A 19,750-nucleotide genomic window follows, 5' to 3' on the forward strand; every position below is an offset into this window, starting at 1 on the left:
GGAGTGAGCTCTATTGCATGATCAACATCACGCCTCAGTGGTAGACGATAAAGTTCTTCAAGAAATACATCATCAAACTTTGTTATCCATTCGAGTTCATGTGAATCTATCTTATTCTCTTTAGGATTAAACTTTACTGTGTAAATCCTCTCATTCTTCCTATGACTCTTCATAAGTTTGGTAAAGTTCACTAGTTTGAGCTTAGGCTTTTCCCATTTCTCAGTAACTATAACTCTAGCGTTTTGACCATTTTGAAAAGTCAATGAAGCGTCTTTCCAATGTATGTGAGCATCATTGGCTTTAAGCCAATCCACTCCTAGGATTCCATCGTAAATTCCGATGGGTAAGACTCTAAAGTTTGCACAAGTATTATGACCATCCAAAGAAAAATTCAAATTATCCACTGAAGTAGAAGATCTAACCTTCCTAGGAGCAAAAGATTCATGGAACTTGACGTCGCCCTCTCCTTTTCAATCACTTGGAAGCCCGCCAATGCGAACATTGAGGGCGATAGCCTGTTGTCGTTGCCGTTCTCGTAGCGTAGACGCCACCCGGTCTTCAACCTTGTGGAGGATGTCCTCTTGCATTTGATTTTTGACTGCCTTTGCGAGCATGGTCTCTACTTCCTCTTTGGTTTTGTTGAACTTGGTTTCCATTTCTTCCATTTCTTCTTTCTTGTGGTTCTCCATTGCGGTAAGCCGGCTCTCGATGGCGACGAGTTTGCGTTGCAACTCTTCATTCTCTTTGCGAAGTTTGTCAACCTCACCTTGAAGGCGGCTGATGCTGTCTGTTTTGGGAGGTGTTGCCACTACCCCAGCAAAAGTGGGTTTATTGCGGGATGAGGCTCGTGTGGCCATGTCTTTACTCGAGGGGTGCACCAAAAATGCCTTACTGTGGAAAGTTGGTTTGAATCAAGGGATCGACCTGTGAACAGAGGCGAGGCCAAAGCAGGAGGAAAAGTCTGCAGAGGCTTGACAGTGGCGGGTTCAAAATTTGCAGGCCAAGCACAGCCGAGTCAAAGTCTGCAAGCAAAAACTGTGTAGGTCGACTGTGCAGAGGTCGAAGTCTGCAGCCGAGGTGAGCAAAAACTGTGTAGTTCGACTGTGCATAGGTGAAGTCTACAGTGGTTTGACGAGGCTGGTTGAGGGGAGGGGCGGGGGGAGAGAGAGAGAGAGAGAGAGAGAGAGAGAGAGAGAGAGAGAGAGAGAGAGAGAGAGAGAGAGAGAGAGAGAGAAAACTTAGTACACATGTGAATCAAAACTAAGTCTATGCTTCTTTCATTCATCAAAATTTGATCTTTATGATTTCATTACAATATTATGGGTGTCTTGGAGCTAATTCTCTAAATATTCTTTTAACTCTCATAATAGGGTATTCTCTCAGACATCCCACGCGACAACATGGTCTATAGTTATCTTCTAATCTTTCCTTCCCTATGACAGTTGCTAGAGCTTCAAACTTCTTGGCAACTTCAGCAATCTTCAACATCAAAGAGCTCATTTCTAAGTAATAGAACATGTCTTCTAAGCCTAACCATACTCTAAGTTGAAGGAGTCTGAGGTTGGCGAACCAATCTCTTGGACTGTCATCAATGTAGATAAAGAATTGATGGAAGGATTCTTGGTGTTGGGTAAGGTAAGTACAGTCAACACTCTGCCAAACAAGTTGTGCTTCCTGGTATGCCAAAGACTTTGGTTCCGATTTCTAAGTAAAAGAGTTCTCATTCATCCCTGGACAATCGTGTCACCATATTGTTGAATACTATGGCCAAAACCGCATTCCCTTGGCTAAAGCATTCAGACATCACTCTGGGAGCCATTGGTTACTACAAAACAAAATTTCAAATAAAATTACTTCGTCGTTGTTGAACACTCCATCACTTTATCATAACTCAAACCAAACACTCCCACTCCAGAAGACAAGTCAAACAAGTGCTACCAACCAATGTCACTTATAGATGCATCGTGAATACAGTATCTTTTCTCAAACTGCATGCATGAATGCATGCATGATGCATAACTAACCCGACTAGTATCAGGCTTTAGGCTATCTCTATAACCTTAAGCATTGGCTCTGATACTAGCTGAGAGATACCCCTCCCCACGGGTCTATGAACAAAATATACAATTTTACACTTTTATACAATTTTCAATATACATCAGAGTTGCGAAAGCATTTGCATAGGGGAGGAGTTCTCAGTGCCCGACCAAGCATGGATTTTAGACCATGAGCTAGACTGCATCCAAAGGTACCTAGCCACTAGTGCTACCCCTCAATGGGTGTTATGAATGAAAGCGTACTTAAGAAAAATATAACATTGTGGAGGGTGAATATATGTGTACACCGCGTTGCAGGAAGAGAGAGAGAGAGAGAGAGAGAGAGAGAGAGAGAGAGAGAGAGAGAAAGAGAGAGAATATAGTGGGCAGTGAAATAGAGTGCACAGAGAAATGAGAAATTGACAACAGAGAATCTTTAAATTCCCATATAAATGGAATAGGAAACGATGTATTAATGCAATGATAAAATTTGGGTATACCATAACATCAAATAGTTTATGACAAAACAACTAACAGAGCACCGGACCCTGTGTAGGGATCGATCAGTCCACCCATACACTTCCACTCTACAATGAACAGAGAGAATTTCACTTCCTCGGGATCAAGCCATAACACCTCCAGCCTACCTGAGCCAGACATGGATGAGGCCGCTTTGTCTCTCTCCATAAACCCGAGCTCTGAAAGGATCCAAATACCAACAGGTGGTGAGGTATCAACACCAACCAGACCAGTTTAGCGGCCCCGCCTCTTCGATGCTGAGCACCGGCTGTTTAGGCAAAGCCAAGGAAAGATTCCTGAAGTGTTAGCCGTGTAGGTCATTCAACCCCCGACGCACTAACCATGTAGATGAGCCTAACAAAAAGAAGAAGACCTAGGCAACATCCCCGATCCAGCAAAGCGTAGGTCATCGACCCTTTAGTCTAAGGCTAAGCGATATAGGTGATCCTAGTCTTGTAGCAACTCTGCCATGAGAAACATAACACACGAGTCCAATCACAATAGCACTTCCGAGATGCACAAACAATCCTTTTCCAAACAGTTAGACTCTACTGGGGTCTCTATCCTTACACGTCTACCATAACCATCTTGATCACTTCATGATCCAATCCAAAAACCATAAACCATAAAACCATAATCCAATCATATCACATGGGTGAGCTCTTCACCCACTTGGGTGAGACATGACCAATCCTGAATAACCACTTTAGAACATATTACGACTGTAAAAATTTTGGCAGCATAACCCAATCCAGAAAAAAACCCATAAGCCACACCGGCTTTCACCATAAAATTTCAACCATAATCCATGCGGAATCTCAGCCCTTAGCCATAAATCATAATCACACTAAACCAACTCCCACACTTGGAGTTTGATACATCCCCCCTTCAATCAATTGGAGTCTACACACATGTGACCCTTAAGATGTGATTCTTTGATGCATAAAAAGAGTCCTACCAGCGACTAATCATGATATAAAAATATAATTTTGACAACTTCCAACCATGCAAAGTTGATGCATCACATCTGCACTTCACCACTCTAGCACATAGAAAGGTGGAAAGCAATCATAACCATGCATATGAGGCATCCACATCAATCCATGAGTTCCCATACATTATATGATAACATTCCAACACCATAAACATGATGCAAAACAACTCCGACCTTTAGGTCAACCATAAACCATAACTTCATACATATGAAAAAAATGATTTTTTGACATTTTCAAGAGCATGAAAAACATGCAAATGAAAGTATTTGACCTCAAACCTATGCATCAAGTTCAACTCCATAATATGGACTATCACTCCATCATGTCACTTTGACCATATGGTACTCACACAACAAACAGTAACCCTAAAAGAAAGTCACTTTATTCATATGTGCCTATGCGATTCGAATGTTTAATCATAAACTCCCATGTAAGTTTAGGGCCATGTGATAATTGAAATCAACTCACCAAAACAAACCATAAAACATATTAAAACGGCTCGGTTAACTCACGATGTCTCTTAGCTCGTGTGTGTTTTTCACATGACACATAAGAGAGAAAATATTCTAAATGATGTGTTTTATCTATGGTATAAAGGGTTCGGGCTGATTCATAACGGTTTGTAATTTATGATCAAAACAGTGTTCCTACCGATTCTATGACGTGAAACGAAAAGCACTTTTTATGCACGTGCATGATCATAAACGCATCATGTGCATAAATCAACATGTTAAAAATGATGAAAAAATCATAAGGAAACTTTCTATGTACTTTATTAATCCATTCATGCACTCTTATACGAAAAAACAATCATCGATAGGGTGACTACACAGAAAAACGACATAGAGAGAGAGATGATGACTATGGAGTTTATGGTTTCTCACCGTGCTTTAGAATTGATTAGGGGTTGTCAAAAGGTTTATTGCTTTGCCGCAAGAGAGTAGTGATGAGAACTACGTACAGGTATCCGCCACGAAAACTTTCGGAGAGCGCGTACACCGTGAAACGAGAGCGAAGATAATAAGCAAATAGAGAGAGAGTATCCTTCTTCTTCTTCTTCTTCACGAGAGAGGAGAGCTTATGGATATGGTGATGAAGATCTTTCACCACTCCGTATAATATTATCGTAATTATAACGTCAAGGCAAGGGAGCTTCCGCGTCTGAGAGTGTATCGATCTCCTCAAAGTGAAAGAAAAGAGGTCTTTATATAGGCTGTCAAGGCCAAAAACCACTAGCTAAGAATAGAGTGAGCAAGGAGAGACAAGTTCGCGCATGTTCGCAGCTTTTCAACAAAAAAAAAAAATTCCTTTTTTTTCCTAAGGACACGGATTTCAATGCACAATTTAGAGACTCTAAGAAGAAGCTTGGCTTCCAAGAAAAGAGTTCTAAACTAAGCTCCTCCTCTGTTTTCCAAAAAGACTCTTTCTTTCCTAAAAACAAGCCTTTGCTTTTTGGTGGTAGTCTCCCTCTTACCATTCAATTTTTACAACAAATTGATCATCCAAGTAGTATATTACCAACTAATGGAAACCGTAGCTAGACTACACCACACTGTAACATCCCAACATAATTATGACTTTATAATGCTGTCAATCAAAATTCGACGAAATAGATATTGAACGTTATTTTTCTTGTTTTTTTAATAGACCCAAAAATTGGGGATCTTACAGCCTTGTCATATGCAACTATGAGAGTGTGCTTATTTTCATAATTGCTTACAAAACCACAGCCTGTTCTTGCCATGCTCATGAGTCTACCACTCCAATATACGTCAATAAGAAACGGGAAATTAATACAACTTATCTTTGGTTGAGTGTTGGGAAAACTGTTGTTTTTGTATGGAAATGCTTTGATACCAAGTTGAATCGGAGACGAGACAAGACGAGAGAGAGAGAGAGAGAGAGAGAGAGAGAGAGAGAGAGAGAGAGAGAGAGAGAGAGAGAGAGAGAGACGACACCATTAGATGCAATCCCCAAAGTGTGTGGAGAGCACACATTGAGTACACATATATAGTGGATACTCCTAGCTATATATAGCATAAGTGTGGGCTCTCTATATAGCTCCAACATGATAGAGAGAGAGAGAGATATAAATAAAGAGGGATAGAGAGAGAGAGGTAGAGAAAAAGGGTGAGAGAGAGATAGAGGTAGAGATAGAGAGAGAGAGAGACAAGTATGCACATGTGAGGTTACAAGGAGATAAAGAGCAATGGTTGTAGACAAAGCAATCGTTTTGTGGTGTGCGTAGTGTAGGTATGCTTTCACTTCTATATAGTGTTTTGAAAAAGACCTTTTTAACGTGAAAATGATGAAATTCAGAGATGAATTTCTACTCTCTTCTCTTTACCTTATCTATCTTTCTCTCTCTCTTCCTATCTCCCTCTCGCTTTCTCCCTCTCTTTCTCCCCACGAACACGGCATTAGGTTGGAAAGCTTTCAACGGTACCGTACCTCAAAATGGAGGCAAGCATGCAATGTGCACAGTAATCCCTTGTGTACATATATATAGATGAGTGAGTAGAGGGAGAAAGCTAAATCTCATATTGCTCTTTGTTATGTCGATGTCAGATGAGAGACCATCTTGTGGGGAGCACCCATCTAGTTTTTCTTTTGGCTGGTTTACATCCCAGGTGGGCTCCCACCCAAGGTGGACATTGCCTCCAATGGACCCCAGCCTTGAGGCGGTAAGACCAAGAAAAGAAATTAAGATTATTTGTGGCTAGTTTTTTGTGATCATGAGTGTTATAGGTTTCTCTTTCTTATTTTCAGGCATGGCCATCCTACACCTACTCTATTGAGGTTCCTCCACAGGTGGCAGATCCAAAACTACAGCGGGCGCTCTCTTTACGGGACCAGTACCTCCATTCGACGAAGGAATTATTTGGCCGCTACACTCCGTAGCAGCTTGCGAGCTACGATCTTTCTCCACAGTCTATGCCATGGGGAAGTCAAGGAGGGACTCCTTACATCCAGAGCCTCGCACATATGGCACCTCAGTCTACGGCCCCTTCTTATCTTCCTACTCCCCTTCCATCACAAGGTCCCACTCCCATGGAATTGCAAGGTCCCATGCCACGCCCGTCCACTCCTGCTTTGCCCAAGCATCATGGGCGCACTTCTTCTAGTGACGCGCGTCGACACTCGTCTCAGAGCATCAAGCTGTGAGAGAGACGGAGCGGTGAGGTATCTTGTGGCTTTGCTTGTTTTCATGGGGGGGGGGGGGGGGGGGGGGGGGGGGGGAGGAGTCCCCTATTTCAAAGGGTTTCACCCCAGATGCAAAGGACGACGATAATGATGCACCCATGCCAAACACGCATGGGTGCTACTACAAGGTAAAGTATGGCGGGGAGGTGGACTTCGGTACAGCATAGGATAGAGCATTTTGATGCCATCTTTAGATTCTTATACATTCGTCGTATAAGAATTGTTTTGTAAATTTTAGAGACCGGCTGCTCAATCATGCATGCTATTGAGAACGTGTTGCATGTCAGATTTCCAAATGTCCCCAATAAGTGTTTTTCACAACAATGGCTGGAGGGCTACATAAAAACATTTTTGAAAAACAAGCAGTCAAGTGTATGACGTCCAATGGCCAACCAAGTTAGAGATCTAGACAAGAGCTATGGTGGTGGCAACATGGCAGATGCGGAGTGGGAGTGGGCGATGCAAGAAAATAGCAATCAAGCTGCAACAGGCTCATCCTACAAATAACAACGCAAATCTTGGGCTAGACAAACTCCCACGCTCTATGGCTCGGGAGGTAAAGCAGCATGGAAGGACAAATATATAAGATTGGTTAAATTACAAGCTATATCGGTGAATATAAATATTTTAGCTAATAATTTGTTGTTGTTATTGCAAACTTAGGAAAATATCACTCTTAGTCGACCAACCAGAGAGATAATCAAGTTTTGGGAGCAGCATACAAAATTTGATAGTTGATCTTCTACACATTAAATTGTCAAGGTAAAGTATATTCAATTTCATTTTTTTGTTTTTTCAGTATACTCTTTCAAAAAACAGTTGATGTTTCATATGTTTTATGCAGGTCAAAAATAAAGGTGCTCATTTTGGGGCCCAAATGAGCACCTTTATTTTTGAATAGGCGTTTAGCGGTAAAAGCCATGGTAATAGTGGCGGCAATAGATGCAGGTATATTCTCGCGTCTATTACTACATATATTGCTATTAAACCACTACCACATCAGTTGCCGCTATTATTGCCGCACACACAGTCTTTTTTCTTTATATTTTCCTTTGTTAGCCCACGGCAATGCTAGCGGTTTTGTAATTTTCCTCTTATAGTGGTGGTTTGTACCCCCCCTGCTACCTTGAATCCCTTTGTATTCATTTTAAAATCGGACACAGTAATATCCGTCATAATACCATCGGTAACATCAGTGATGTCCACGATAATACCCTCGATTGTACCTAGCGTCTAAAAAAGAAAGGAGAAGCAGAGTATGTTGCGTATTTGCACCATACTCTGCTCAAAATCTCCCCCGCCATCGCACCTACAGCCCCCCCTCTCCTTTCCTATTCTACCTCCCCCAATCTCTACCTCTCCCATGTCTCCCCTCTTTCTTACACATGCATACACACACACACACACAAACACATAAACACACACATACGCAAACACACAAGCACTATTTCACACACACACAATTTTGGGTCATTTGCAAAGGAGTTTTCGGAGAAGGGGGCTTTCCACAATCTACTTTGGATGCTCAACCTAATCGTCAACCATCTCTACAACTGAAACTAAACCCTACCCCCCCCACCCCCCACCCCCACTCTTTCCCTATTGTATCGAAAGAGGGAGAGATAGACAGGAAAGTGAAAGAGAGATAGATAGTATATAGATTTTATTATCGTCCTCGGAGGTAAAATATGACCTATGGGACCAAAGTTACATGTGATGTAGTATGTGTATGACTGATGAGTGAATCTCAATGCTCCAAAATTGTCGTGATGAGAGTCGCAATGGAGAGCCCACATTGTGGCTGGGAGAGGAAAGTGTGTAGGTCTAAGTCATGGCTGAAAATGTAAGAGAAGCAAGTTTGAATGTGACCAAAAGCTGAGCACTCTAGTATTGTGTGGTACTCAGACTCTTGAACTTGCAGTGAGCAGAATATGCACAATCAATTTGACTCTTCTCCATTATCCCAACGTCTTGTCTTGCATCGAAGGGAATGGGAGCTAAGCCAAATGGTTGTGATAGTGCGTATAACCGACAAGGGGATAGGCTCAAGCATATAAGTGTGAGTACGGTTTCCTCTTTCAACTAAGAACGTGGTTTTGTAGTTGGGGGCAATATGGGTGGTGTAATGTATGAAGAGTGACCCACCGGATTTCTCCCAAGCCGTAATACATTGGCATTGTAGAAAAGCTTCATTCACTTTGGAGTCAGTTGAAGCATCATGTAGCAAGTGTAATGCATCCCATCTCCCAAACCACTCCTTTATATCTTGCATCCATCCCGTGCTCAAGATCTTGCTTTTATGCATCTTTTAAACTCTTTTGCTTGCTTCCCATGAAATTGTAGGAAGTTGATGTGAGGGGTTTTGACTCATCTTTATCATGTACTCCACAACCCTTTCTATAACCATAGCCTCAATTGGAATAGATCCTGACTCAAGAAGTAGGAGCATATATGGTGTTTGTTTCTTAACTTGGACAAAATTTGTACGAGAACGCTTATGAACATTCTAAAACTCTTTCCAAGTAGACTTTGAGATGCTCCCGCCCCACACTTCAACTCCACAAAGAAGAACCAGTGTCACCAATGCATCAAAAAGGTACTTCTTGAGAACCCAACACTTGATGTTTCCCACATTACACATGTTCTCAACTGCATATTACGCTCTCTTTCCCGTTTCCAAATGACGCAAAGCACATTCATGCCACTTGTGATTGGGTGGAATCTCTACTTAAAGCTCTCAAAAACTTGAAGTGTCTCATTGTTGTACACAATGCATGGCTTCTCCTTATGGTTGGTTTTCACAAGCATAACCTTTGTTTTGGATTCATTCACAATCAGTCCACTATGCAAGCAAAAGTTCTCAAGGACAACCATAGTCTTTTGTGCATCTTCTAAAGTGTGTGTTAGAACCACTACATTATCCGCATACAACAAAAACATGATTTAAAAACAACATTTTAGAGAGCTTGAGACTTTAAAGCGAATTTGGGAATCACCAATGTCTCAAAGATTTGGCCATATTGACAAACCTAAAATTATTTTTTTAGGCCAACTCCTTCCACAAGGTAGTACTGGAAACGCTCTTTTGAGCCATGCTCTCAAGACTTAAGCTAAGATTTGACCATGTGATGAAATCTTAAGCTCATTGTGGGAAATTCCCAAACACTATTATGGTGTTATTACCATATTGCAAATAGCGACCTCTTCAATGCCTTCTTCTTGCATAAAGTCAAGTACCATTTGTTCCAATTGATCGATGCATAGACCAAAGAGATTTCATGAGAACGGACATCCTTGTTTAATCCCAATAGTGTTGTTGATGACTGGGTCAATAGCATGCCATAACTCAAAAAAGCCTTATTTTCTAAGAGTTATGGAATGCTGAGGATTATGGTTATAAACATGCTTTGTAATAAGTAGGTAGTCTAGTTGCAAAAGCTGGGGTGCAATGGCACTTCCAGATTGTAAATACCAAGCCATTTGACCCTCAAATTCTATTTTAGGTTTAACGTAAGGTAACCTTAGTATATAAAGTACCTAGGTCTTTTTGTAAAGACAACTTTAATCATAATCATAGTTTTAAGCTGCCGTCTACTGTGTGTGAGAGAGGAAGAGAGAGAGCGTGAGCTTCATCTTGGTACTACTCCCCGCTCGTTCATCACATTGTAGATCCGACTTCACCATTGCACTAGCCTCAGCAAGAGCTACGCTACAACACCAAGCATTCCTTGTGGAATGGAGCATACGCACTCACACATCTACAAGCTACTCGTGGTTGTAAGTATATCAAACAATGTCTATTTTTTGCGTGCAAGTAGTCATTAGAATCGTGGAGACATAAGCTATGCATAGGCGCTCATAGATTTCAGTTTTGGGCACTTTCAAAATCCGACTGTCTTTATATGTGTTTTTTGCATATGGGTTTAGAGCTAGGACTTTGAGTGCAAAGGCTTAGGGACAGGTGTATCCTAGTGAGGAAATGGTGTTCCTTAAGTTTCGTACGATTCTGGTATGGTTTAGTGAGTTTCCTTCCGTTTGTGTGTATGTGGGTAGGTGTTGTAGTTGAGAGCAGTGAGATTCTAGGTTGTGGTGTAGTTGGCCGGCCTTCTAGAGTGTTGTATGTGTAGGATGGTCTCAACCTGACAAGCTAAAGAGATTTCCTCCGTGTTCCTATCGTGTCATCTGTGTCCTCGATTGACATTATGTTGATCTAGGTTGTGTTACATGCACTTTATGGGTGGTGTGATTTTCTCTCGCAACATTGGCGTCATTGTCGGGGATACAAAGACTTAGGTAGGTATTCCTACTAAGACTCGTGTGATGGTTGATTGCTTTAGTTTCGGCTAAAGAAAGCATTTTTCTTAAGTGGATCCGGAAGAGGTTATTCGGAGATCAAGTGGATAGCCAAGAAGCGTGTGTTTTGTCGAGGTTCTGCGACTAGGTAGATTTAGTTAGCATTTGTAGCTTAGAGTAGTTTTTGGTGGTCAAGTGGTTGTGAGGTGATTAAAGCGTTTGCTAGTCAGTGTGTGGCATTGAAGAATTTTTCTACTCATAGATGCTAAACCCCATATGATTTGTAGGAGTAGCTTTAGGTAAGTGATTTGGTTCTGATCTAGAGCTATCCATAATTGATCTATTTGCTAAAGTGCTTGTTTGCATTTAAAATCACTAAAAAGTTCGATATTGAAGTAAAAATGCAATAAAAAGAGTTCTGTTGACATTTTTGCATGGTTGAATGGTGTTGAGAATATAAGAGACCATGCGCAAGAGTTCTGTGTATAAAAATTGAAATACTGTAAACTCGAACATTATACGCGTATAATGTCTTAAGAGGCATCTGAAGATCGAATTTGAAAAATCTGACTACAACAGTGTGTTCAAAAGGGGGTTTAATCCCAAGTATACATTGAAACTAGAGTTTTGACCAACTCTGGACACCCAAAAGACAAAAGACAGAGTGTCTCAAACGGGAAAAAGAGAAATTTGAGATTCTGAGTACATTTTCGCATGATAATTGGTAGAATTGCTTGAAATATAGTGTTTGAGACTTGGGAATGCCTGTAAATGAATTCTGTCCAAAAATTCATCAGCATACATCATACACTTATGATGTCTCAAGGGTGATTCTGGCAGCCAAAATGAGGTTTTGACATTATACCTATCTTCAGCATGTTGTGTTGAGCACATACACCAAATCTCATGTCATTTGGACATATAGATTGAGAGTTAATGGGATTTTAATCTTTCAAGGGATTTCCTTGTAAAATTGATGATTTTGAGCAATTTTGACGTCCAAAATTTGTTGTGAGCACATATTCTTGTTCTACACACTAAGGGGTAGCTCTAGTAGAAACAGAACAAAAATCTGAGCAAAAGACATTATAGGTGTATGATGTCTTAGAGGCCAGATCTGAGGTCAAAAGTTACAACTAAGTGTACCCTTGTGATCTACAACATTAAGGAAGCATATAGGCCAAATTTCATCAAATTTGGATCACATTTGGGCTTTCAAAGACCATAAGATGCATCTAGGCAAGTGAATGCTTGTATTGGCCATAACTTGCACAAAAAATGTCAAATTTCAATTTTGAAACTTGCTATGAGTTGCCTTTGTAGTGAGGAACCTCTGGAGTGAAATTCACTTCATTCTGATTAGTTAGACTTTATACTTGTATGATGTCTAAAGGGAACTTTTAGAGACCAAAATTGAGATAGGAGGATACCAGGGTGTTAAGCACCACAAGACAAGCTTACTCACCAAATTTTGTCAAAATCTGAGGGCATAGACATCATACGCGTATGATGACTCAACACCAGATCTGACGATCCAATTTCACTTTTGACCACACAAGGGGTTGGGAAATGATGTGTTAAGCTTGCTTGCAAAATTTCAACTTATTTGGACACATATTTGCAATTATAGAGATTTTTGCAGATACAAGACTAAAAAGGTGAAAAAGAGGTGATTTTGAGCAATTTTGACATCCAAAATTTGATGTTATCACATATTCTTGTTGTATGCATCAAGGAGTACCTTGGATAGAAATCTAAGTGAATTCTAAGCCAGTAGACATCATACGTGTATGATGTCTCATAGGCCAGATTTGGGTCAAAATAGACATTTGAGTATACCCTAGTGTCCTAGAGCATAAAAGAAGTCCCTAGCCAAAATTTCATAGAATTTGGAGCTCATTTGGGCTTGCAAAGAGAAAAAGACAGAAAACTGAATATTCAGGCTTGTATTGGTCTTAACTTGCTCAAAAAGTGCCAAAATTCAATTTTGAAACTTTCTGAGAGTTGCTTGAGTGATAAGGAATCAATGGAACAAAATTCACCTCATTCTGCCACAAAAGACATTATACATGTATAATGTCTCAAATGTCAAAATAAAGGTTAAATTCACAAACTGAAACTTGCAGCGGGTAGAGGACATCAAGGAGAGCTCAGATACCAAAGATACAAGCAAAAATACTTGGTCTTAAACTGTTATGAGTGTTGTTTCAAGTGCAGTTCACCAAAACTGCTCTAACTTTTGATAGATAACTCCAAATTGAGTCAGGTATAGCCAGGAGAAAAGCTTGTTAAATCCAAACTTTTAGGGTACCTAGAACTAGTTTTCAGAGACCAAGAGAGTCACAAATTCTTGACTTTATAGAGACCTGATCAAGGGCCAAAGGTGCTTATTAAGGACTATCTTGAGAGTATTGAGGGTGCCTGACATTAAGAAACTTAAGATCATCAGGATGGAAAGCCAATCTGCCAATCCTTTTGTAGGTATGACAAGAGGTAGGGCAAGCCAAGTTAGAAGTGTTGAAATGCCAATCAATCCACATTTTGACACAAGCCGAGCTACACTGCCACCATGGTTGTACCCAAATGCAACCATAAAACATGAAGTTTATAGAGGTGGATATTTGGTCAATGAAGGACCACAGATACCTCCACCAAACATGAGAATTTCAAAAAGGGAGCCACCTAGATTCCCTTCTAGAGCGATAACAAGAGATGAAATGATCACAGACATGGCAGACATGCCTCCTCAAATGAATCTACCTAACGGACCATGGTTGTACCCAGATGCAACCATAGAATATGACTTTCATAGAGGTGTAATTATAGCCACAACAGGACCATACGTACCATCACCACCCCCTATAACTTACTTCTATCCAAATCAGAGCAGAACCTTGAGAAGATATGATACAAAGAGTGAGAGTGACACATCTTCTCAGAGAAGTGAATCACCAAGAACCCAACCCACAATAAAGCCAGAGGTATCTAGTGAACAAATGAATTTTATAGAAGGATTAGCTCAGAGACTTGCTCCTCTAGTCAAATCTGACCTCCAAGAACCTCTATGGTGCAAAATTGAGAGAAAATGGACGAACCATACAAGAGAAGAGTTTTACTATGGCATTCAATATGCCAGGGAGAGGTATGTACAACCTATTCCAGTAGCACCTACTCCACCCAGATACGCTACAGGGAATGCGCCAAGACAATTAGGACTTGAAAGGCCACTACTTGTTTTAGGACAACACTGCCAGGTGCTAGAATGCCTATAGACATGACATATACGCAGATGATGGAAGCATCTAACAAACAAGTGCTAGTACTAGCTACAATGTATTATAACAACCAAAGTGGGTACTCTCCTTCAAAGCGAGAGAAGATGAGAGAAAAACATGGAATGTTGAGGCCGGTAACACCTCCACCTCTTGCTTTTTGACAACCTGAAGAAAGAAGGTACGAGATGGACGAAAGGACATTGCGGTTCATTGCTAATAGGGGCTTAGCAAGGTCAAAGCATGTTTACAGCCAAGAGGAATTGCAAGAAGAAGCTCATCAACCATAGACAAATTGTCACAAAAGCCGTGGCAACCACTTGGTCCAACAATGTCCTCAAACAGAGATCACAAAAGTAAACACCTACTGTCTTGACTGTTGCATCATTCACTTGATCCCAGACTATCCAAAAAACCCAAACCGAGTCAAAAAGATCACGACAACTATCTCAAGAATTGTTCAGCTACCTGGTAGCCCAAAAAATGAAAACATCGTACCAGTTCAAGTAGTTACGAGAGTGGAAGCTCAAAAAGAATCTGAGAACCTAGAGACAAAGAAAACAAAAAACTGACGGGAGTCTAGAGAGGGTGAACCAAAGACCAATGCACCTAGTCAAAAGACCAAGAGCAAGTGAAACAGCTGGAAATCTAGAAAGGCTAGGATGAAAGCACATAACGAACGATATCAAAAATCCCTAGCTGAGAAGCTTACCCAAGCTAAAGAGAAGATAAGACAACATGAGTAAAGGGTTGCAACTTCTCTTACGCAGATGTTTCAACCTCCAGAAGAACCATCCATGGATGAGAAATTGAGGAGTGCTGGCTCAAGGGGATCAGTGTTGGTCAAAAAGGTTAATGATCCATTAAACACCCTCCTGAAAACCTATGAAACATGCACGGCTCAAAAGCAACCACACCCAAGAACAAAGGTGGATGACATATCCATATGCGGAACTAGAAAAGGATAGGCTTGAAATGTGTAAGAAAATGATTTTAAAAGCCCAAGCTTTACTAGAACCATCAATTGAAAACCTGAGGGTGTGATCCCTATCCCACCTACACAAGTTATCCCAGCAAGCTAAGAACGAACAAATCTAGATTCCATTCACGAGCACAGACAAAAGCTCAAGGACCCCACATTAGATCCAAGGATAGTGTTGAATACCACGGATAAATCTTTTGGGGGATTTCACATAGCTATACCTGAGAGTTGTAAAGAAATAGATGGTCTTGACAAATTGTGGAAACAAGTCAGTGTGTCCAATGAAGCAAGTGAGATAAGCAGACGAGTAAACCGAACGAGTGATGGAAGAGGAGTGTCTATTTTGTCAATAGAGGAAATTGAGGCTGAATCTCAAATGAATCTATAAATGGAATCGTATTGGGGAGACAAAGGATCTGTACAATCTAGGGACAGTCAACCCCATTCGCTAAGAACACTACCGTCCTATACGAGGGAGTACGAGGCCAAGTTAGATGTTGTTGCAGTCCCATCACAAAGACTCTCTCCCAACAAGGTCATAGATTCAAAAAGGCTGATAGATGTTCTATCTACCCCGGTCACCTCTACAATAACATTAGCCGAATTGCTCAGAATAAGACCAAACACGTGGGCTATTGTGGGAAAATGCCTAGAGAAATTTGGTGTTAAGAAACCAATGACTCAGATTGAGGAAGGGATCAAAGATCTTGAAATGCCTCAACTAAACATTAGGCCATTTCCTTTAAACAAGGTAGGCAAGTACTATGAAGTAGAAGATGGGAACACCACTCTTCCTGTGGAATTTCAAGGTATAAAAACCATGGCAATCCTTGACAGCGGAGCTGGCGTTTCCATCACAACAAAAGAGGTCTAGAAAACATGGGAAAAACCAACAGTGAGGGCTACAAGGATGAAATTGCAGCTTGCAGACGGATATAGAGAAAGGCCCATAGGACTGTTAGAAAAAGCAATTGTTACTTCTTGTGGCATTGAATATGAGAAAACCTTTGCTATTGTTGACTTTGGCAAGAAGAACAACTATGATATCATTCTAAGAAGACCATTCATGAGACAAGTGAAAATGGTCCAAGATTGGGGTTATAGCCATATCTACTTGAGACATATGGTAACCACGACAAGGATAAATTTGATGGACCATAGTTATAGGGATGTGACAAGAACACCTATGGAGGAGTTTGATTTAGTTACTGTAGAAGGATCAAAACATCTAGCATGGTTGGGTAAGCCTAAAGAGCTGTGGATGTGTGGAGCTTTACAATGCAAAAGCTTAAAGCGAGAGGAAGGCATCCTAGAAAGAGTAATTGAAGATACAAATTACATCCCAGAACCCTTTCCTGAGGAAGAATTAGAGCCACTTGAATGGGAATACATCTTGGCTACTCTTGATGTGTGCGCTATTAAAGATGATCCAACAACAAAATTTTGAGATGAAGATGGCTATGATGTCGTTCCTTATTTTGCAGTGAGTGTGGTCTAGAAAAATGAAGATGAAGAAGAAGACGAGTTCTACGACTCTGTAGAACACTTGGAGCTTCAAGAAGATGCAAAACAAAATCCCAGTAAGTGACATGAAAAACACTTTAACAAATGCACGGTTTTATGATTGTCCAGATCAAAGACCCAAGAACCAATGTCACCGCTACAAGAATAAAGTGCGTCACAAATGGATTCCAAAATCCTTGATGGAAACACAACTACAACAAGCATCCTCATGCGTGGCTCCTAAACAGGAAGGAAGACTCAACCAAAAAGAGCACAGCCATGTCAATGAGCTACCAACACTCTAATCATGTGGATACAAAAGTCATCCCAGAAACAAAAACCCAAGAGCAAACATACAGCAACTTTCCATAACCAGCCAAACCACAAAGGGAAAGTGCTAGAATGCAACCTTGATGAGGATAGCAATGATAGTGATGGTTCTTATGACATTCCCTACCAAAAACTCAGGTCATCACCATCACTAGCAGCTTCCTTAACAACCAAAGGAGTCCAAAAGAAAAGAACAACAAGTTAGAACCAAAAAGTCCAACAAATCTGGATACCAAAGAGCCAGATTGGCCAAAAGCAGGTATGGATCAAGAAGAAAAAGATCTCGGATGACAAATCACAAGATCCAATGCCAGCAGAAAAACAGTCGAAGCTTGCAAAAACATATTAAAAAGTCACAAATTCGCAAGCTTCCGCCAATTAGATTTGGTTTCCAAATAAGTTGACTCAAGCACAAAGAGGTCAAGAATCATTTGGATCCCAAATGGTTAAATTGTCAACTCCCAAAGTATCAACTCCCAAAGTCTGAATCTCATTTACAACCAAGCGTACAAGAGCTGAAGCAAAGACCACTGAAGACTCACACAAAGACAAGGTGGATCTTCAAACAAAAACAAAGCAAGGACAAGTATGGGTTCCCAAATGAGCAGCATCAACAAAACCACCTGCAATCACAAAGAAGTGGGTCCCAAAGGAAATCAATAAAACTATTGTTACTGCACCACCGCTTGAATTCTTTCAATTCCTTCTACAGTTACAGTACAGTTAGAAGAGAACCCACTCTGAGGAGCAATGTCAAATACAAAAACCAACCACAAGGCTAAAATGGCTTCCAAAAAAACATCAAATAAATAAGTCAGCCTTTGAAATACTCTACAACCTTCCATCAAGCAAACGACACAGGAGCTTCAACAAAAATCACATTGCTTAGAATAGGAAGCCTCGTCAGCAAATGCCAATAAGCAATTTTCTTATACCCACATCTTGCACATCATAAATCTTTTCTATGCATTGACTGTGTATGCATAATAGGGCTACATTACAAGGCCTGCATAGGCACAATTTTTGATTGCCCAAGCACAACATATACCCTTGGCGATACCCTATCGTCAAGCACTCCAAATAGGAGGAGGGGAGGCATTCTAAATGCGAACCTAATATATCAATATTAGAGGGCAATATTTTGTGAGTTACATTGAGTTTTTGTGTTTGATTGTGATGGTTTCTTGAAAAAATTCAGAGTATATGCCCTCATAGTAGAGTTACAAGAGGATTACGGGGACAAAAGCCATATATGAGCCCTTAGGGACATGTGTACAGCGTACATAGCATTTAGATTTCTATTCGAATAATTTTTCCCTTTGGTTGACTTGATTTTTGGTTTTATTTTCTTATTTTTGAGTCTTTCAAAAAAAAAGTAGGAAAAATCCATAATCCAGATGAAGAAAAGACAAAGAGATGTCGAGCCGTACAAAGAGAAGAAGGTCCAAGAAAATGACGACACTTCATGAGAATGGTCATAAAACTTTGAGATGGACTACAAAGACAAAAGAAAGTTGGTGATTGACTAAACGAAAGCACTTATCAAGTGCAAAGTTGCCAATCAGACATTTCATGCGACTACAAGGCCGTATACAGGGAGTAGATCATGTAATCTTCTATCTTATATGTGACTTAATGAAGCCTAACAAACAAAAGGGACTAACAATACTGACAAGAAAAAAAGGGAACAAATGATAGTTCAATCATCTATCGTGATAGAGGTTTGCAGGAGCAACCAAGAATCAAGCCAAATTATGGTCGTCATCATTGGTTCTACATGTGTTTGGTAGCCAAAAGGTGCTAGAGATGCCCATCAGCCATTCTTGAGACTGAAATCCAAAAAGTTAGCTTGGACAGCCAAATACAAAGCCAAATCAATCCAAACTGTGTTAGGAGGATATGAATAGAGAGTACAAGGCTAAGAGTTTCACCCCAAAAAAAAGTATAACCCCTAGCTAGTCAAAGATGAAATTTTTTCAAAGCTGAAACCATGATAGCCATCTACATACCCTGTACATCATGTCTATGAGTTTTGGGGACAAGTGGATGATGGTAGCTCATTGATGGTTGTCTATCACAAATGATGTCGGATAAAGCCCTTTTGATACGAGTTACTAACTTGGGAAACTAACTGGGGTTTGTCAGGATTTAATTAATTCATGTATCAAGTAGAAGTAGTATAATGATTTACAAAGAACACAAAAGCTAACAGTGGCAAATGCAACTTTGATCACCTTGATGGAGGAACAAAGAAGTCCCCAATGAAGAAGAACAGACACAAAAGAAATCAGAGGATCTCAAAAGATTGTCCTTGATAAGGTGAAGCGAATGTTGGACATGGGTGTTGAACCTCAAATCAAAAATTATCTCCAAATTCGGCGTGACAGACAAATTTTGCATTGGAGTGCAACTTGGCCTAAAGAAGTTGAAGGTTTAGCCATACAATTTCTACAGAATCCTTACAAAGTTGTCATTGATTCAGAAGATCTGAAAGCCAATCATTCAACTCTATAAATTGTAGAAGTTGTTTCGAAAATGAGAAAGGCACAAAATTAACAGATGTTCGTCATCAATTATGATTTTCCTGAATCATGTGAAGACTATGTACATCGGATT

Source organism: Adiantum capillus-veneris, chromosome 12 (assembly GCF_014529385.1).
Source record: "Adiantum capillus-veneris isolate H3 chromosome 12, ASM1452938v2, whole genome shotgun sequence".
NCBI lineage: Eukaryota > Viridiplantae > Streptophyta > Polypodiopsida > Polypodiales > Pteridaceae > Adiantum > Adiantum capillus-veneris.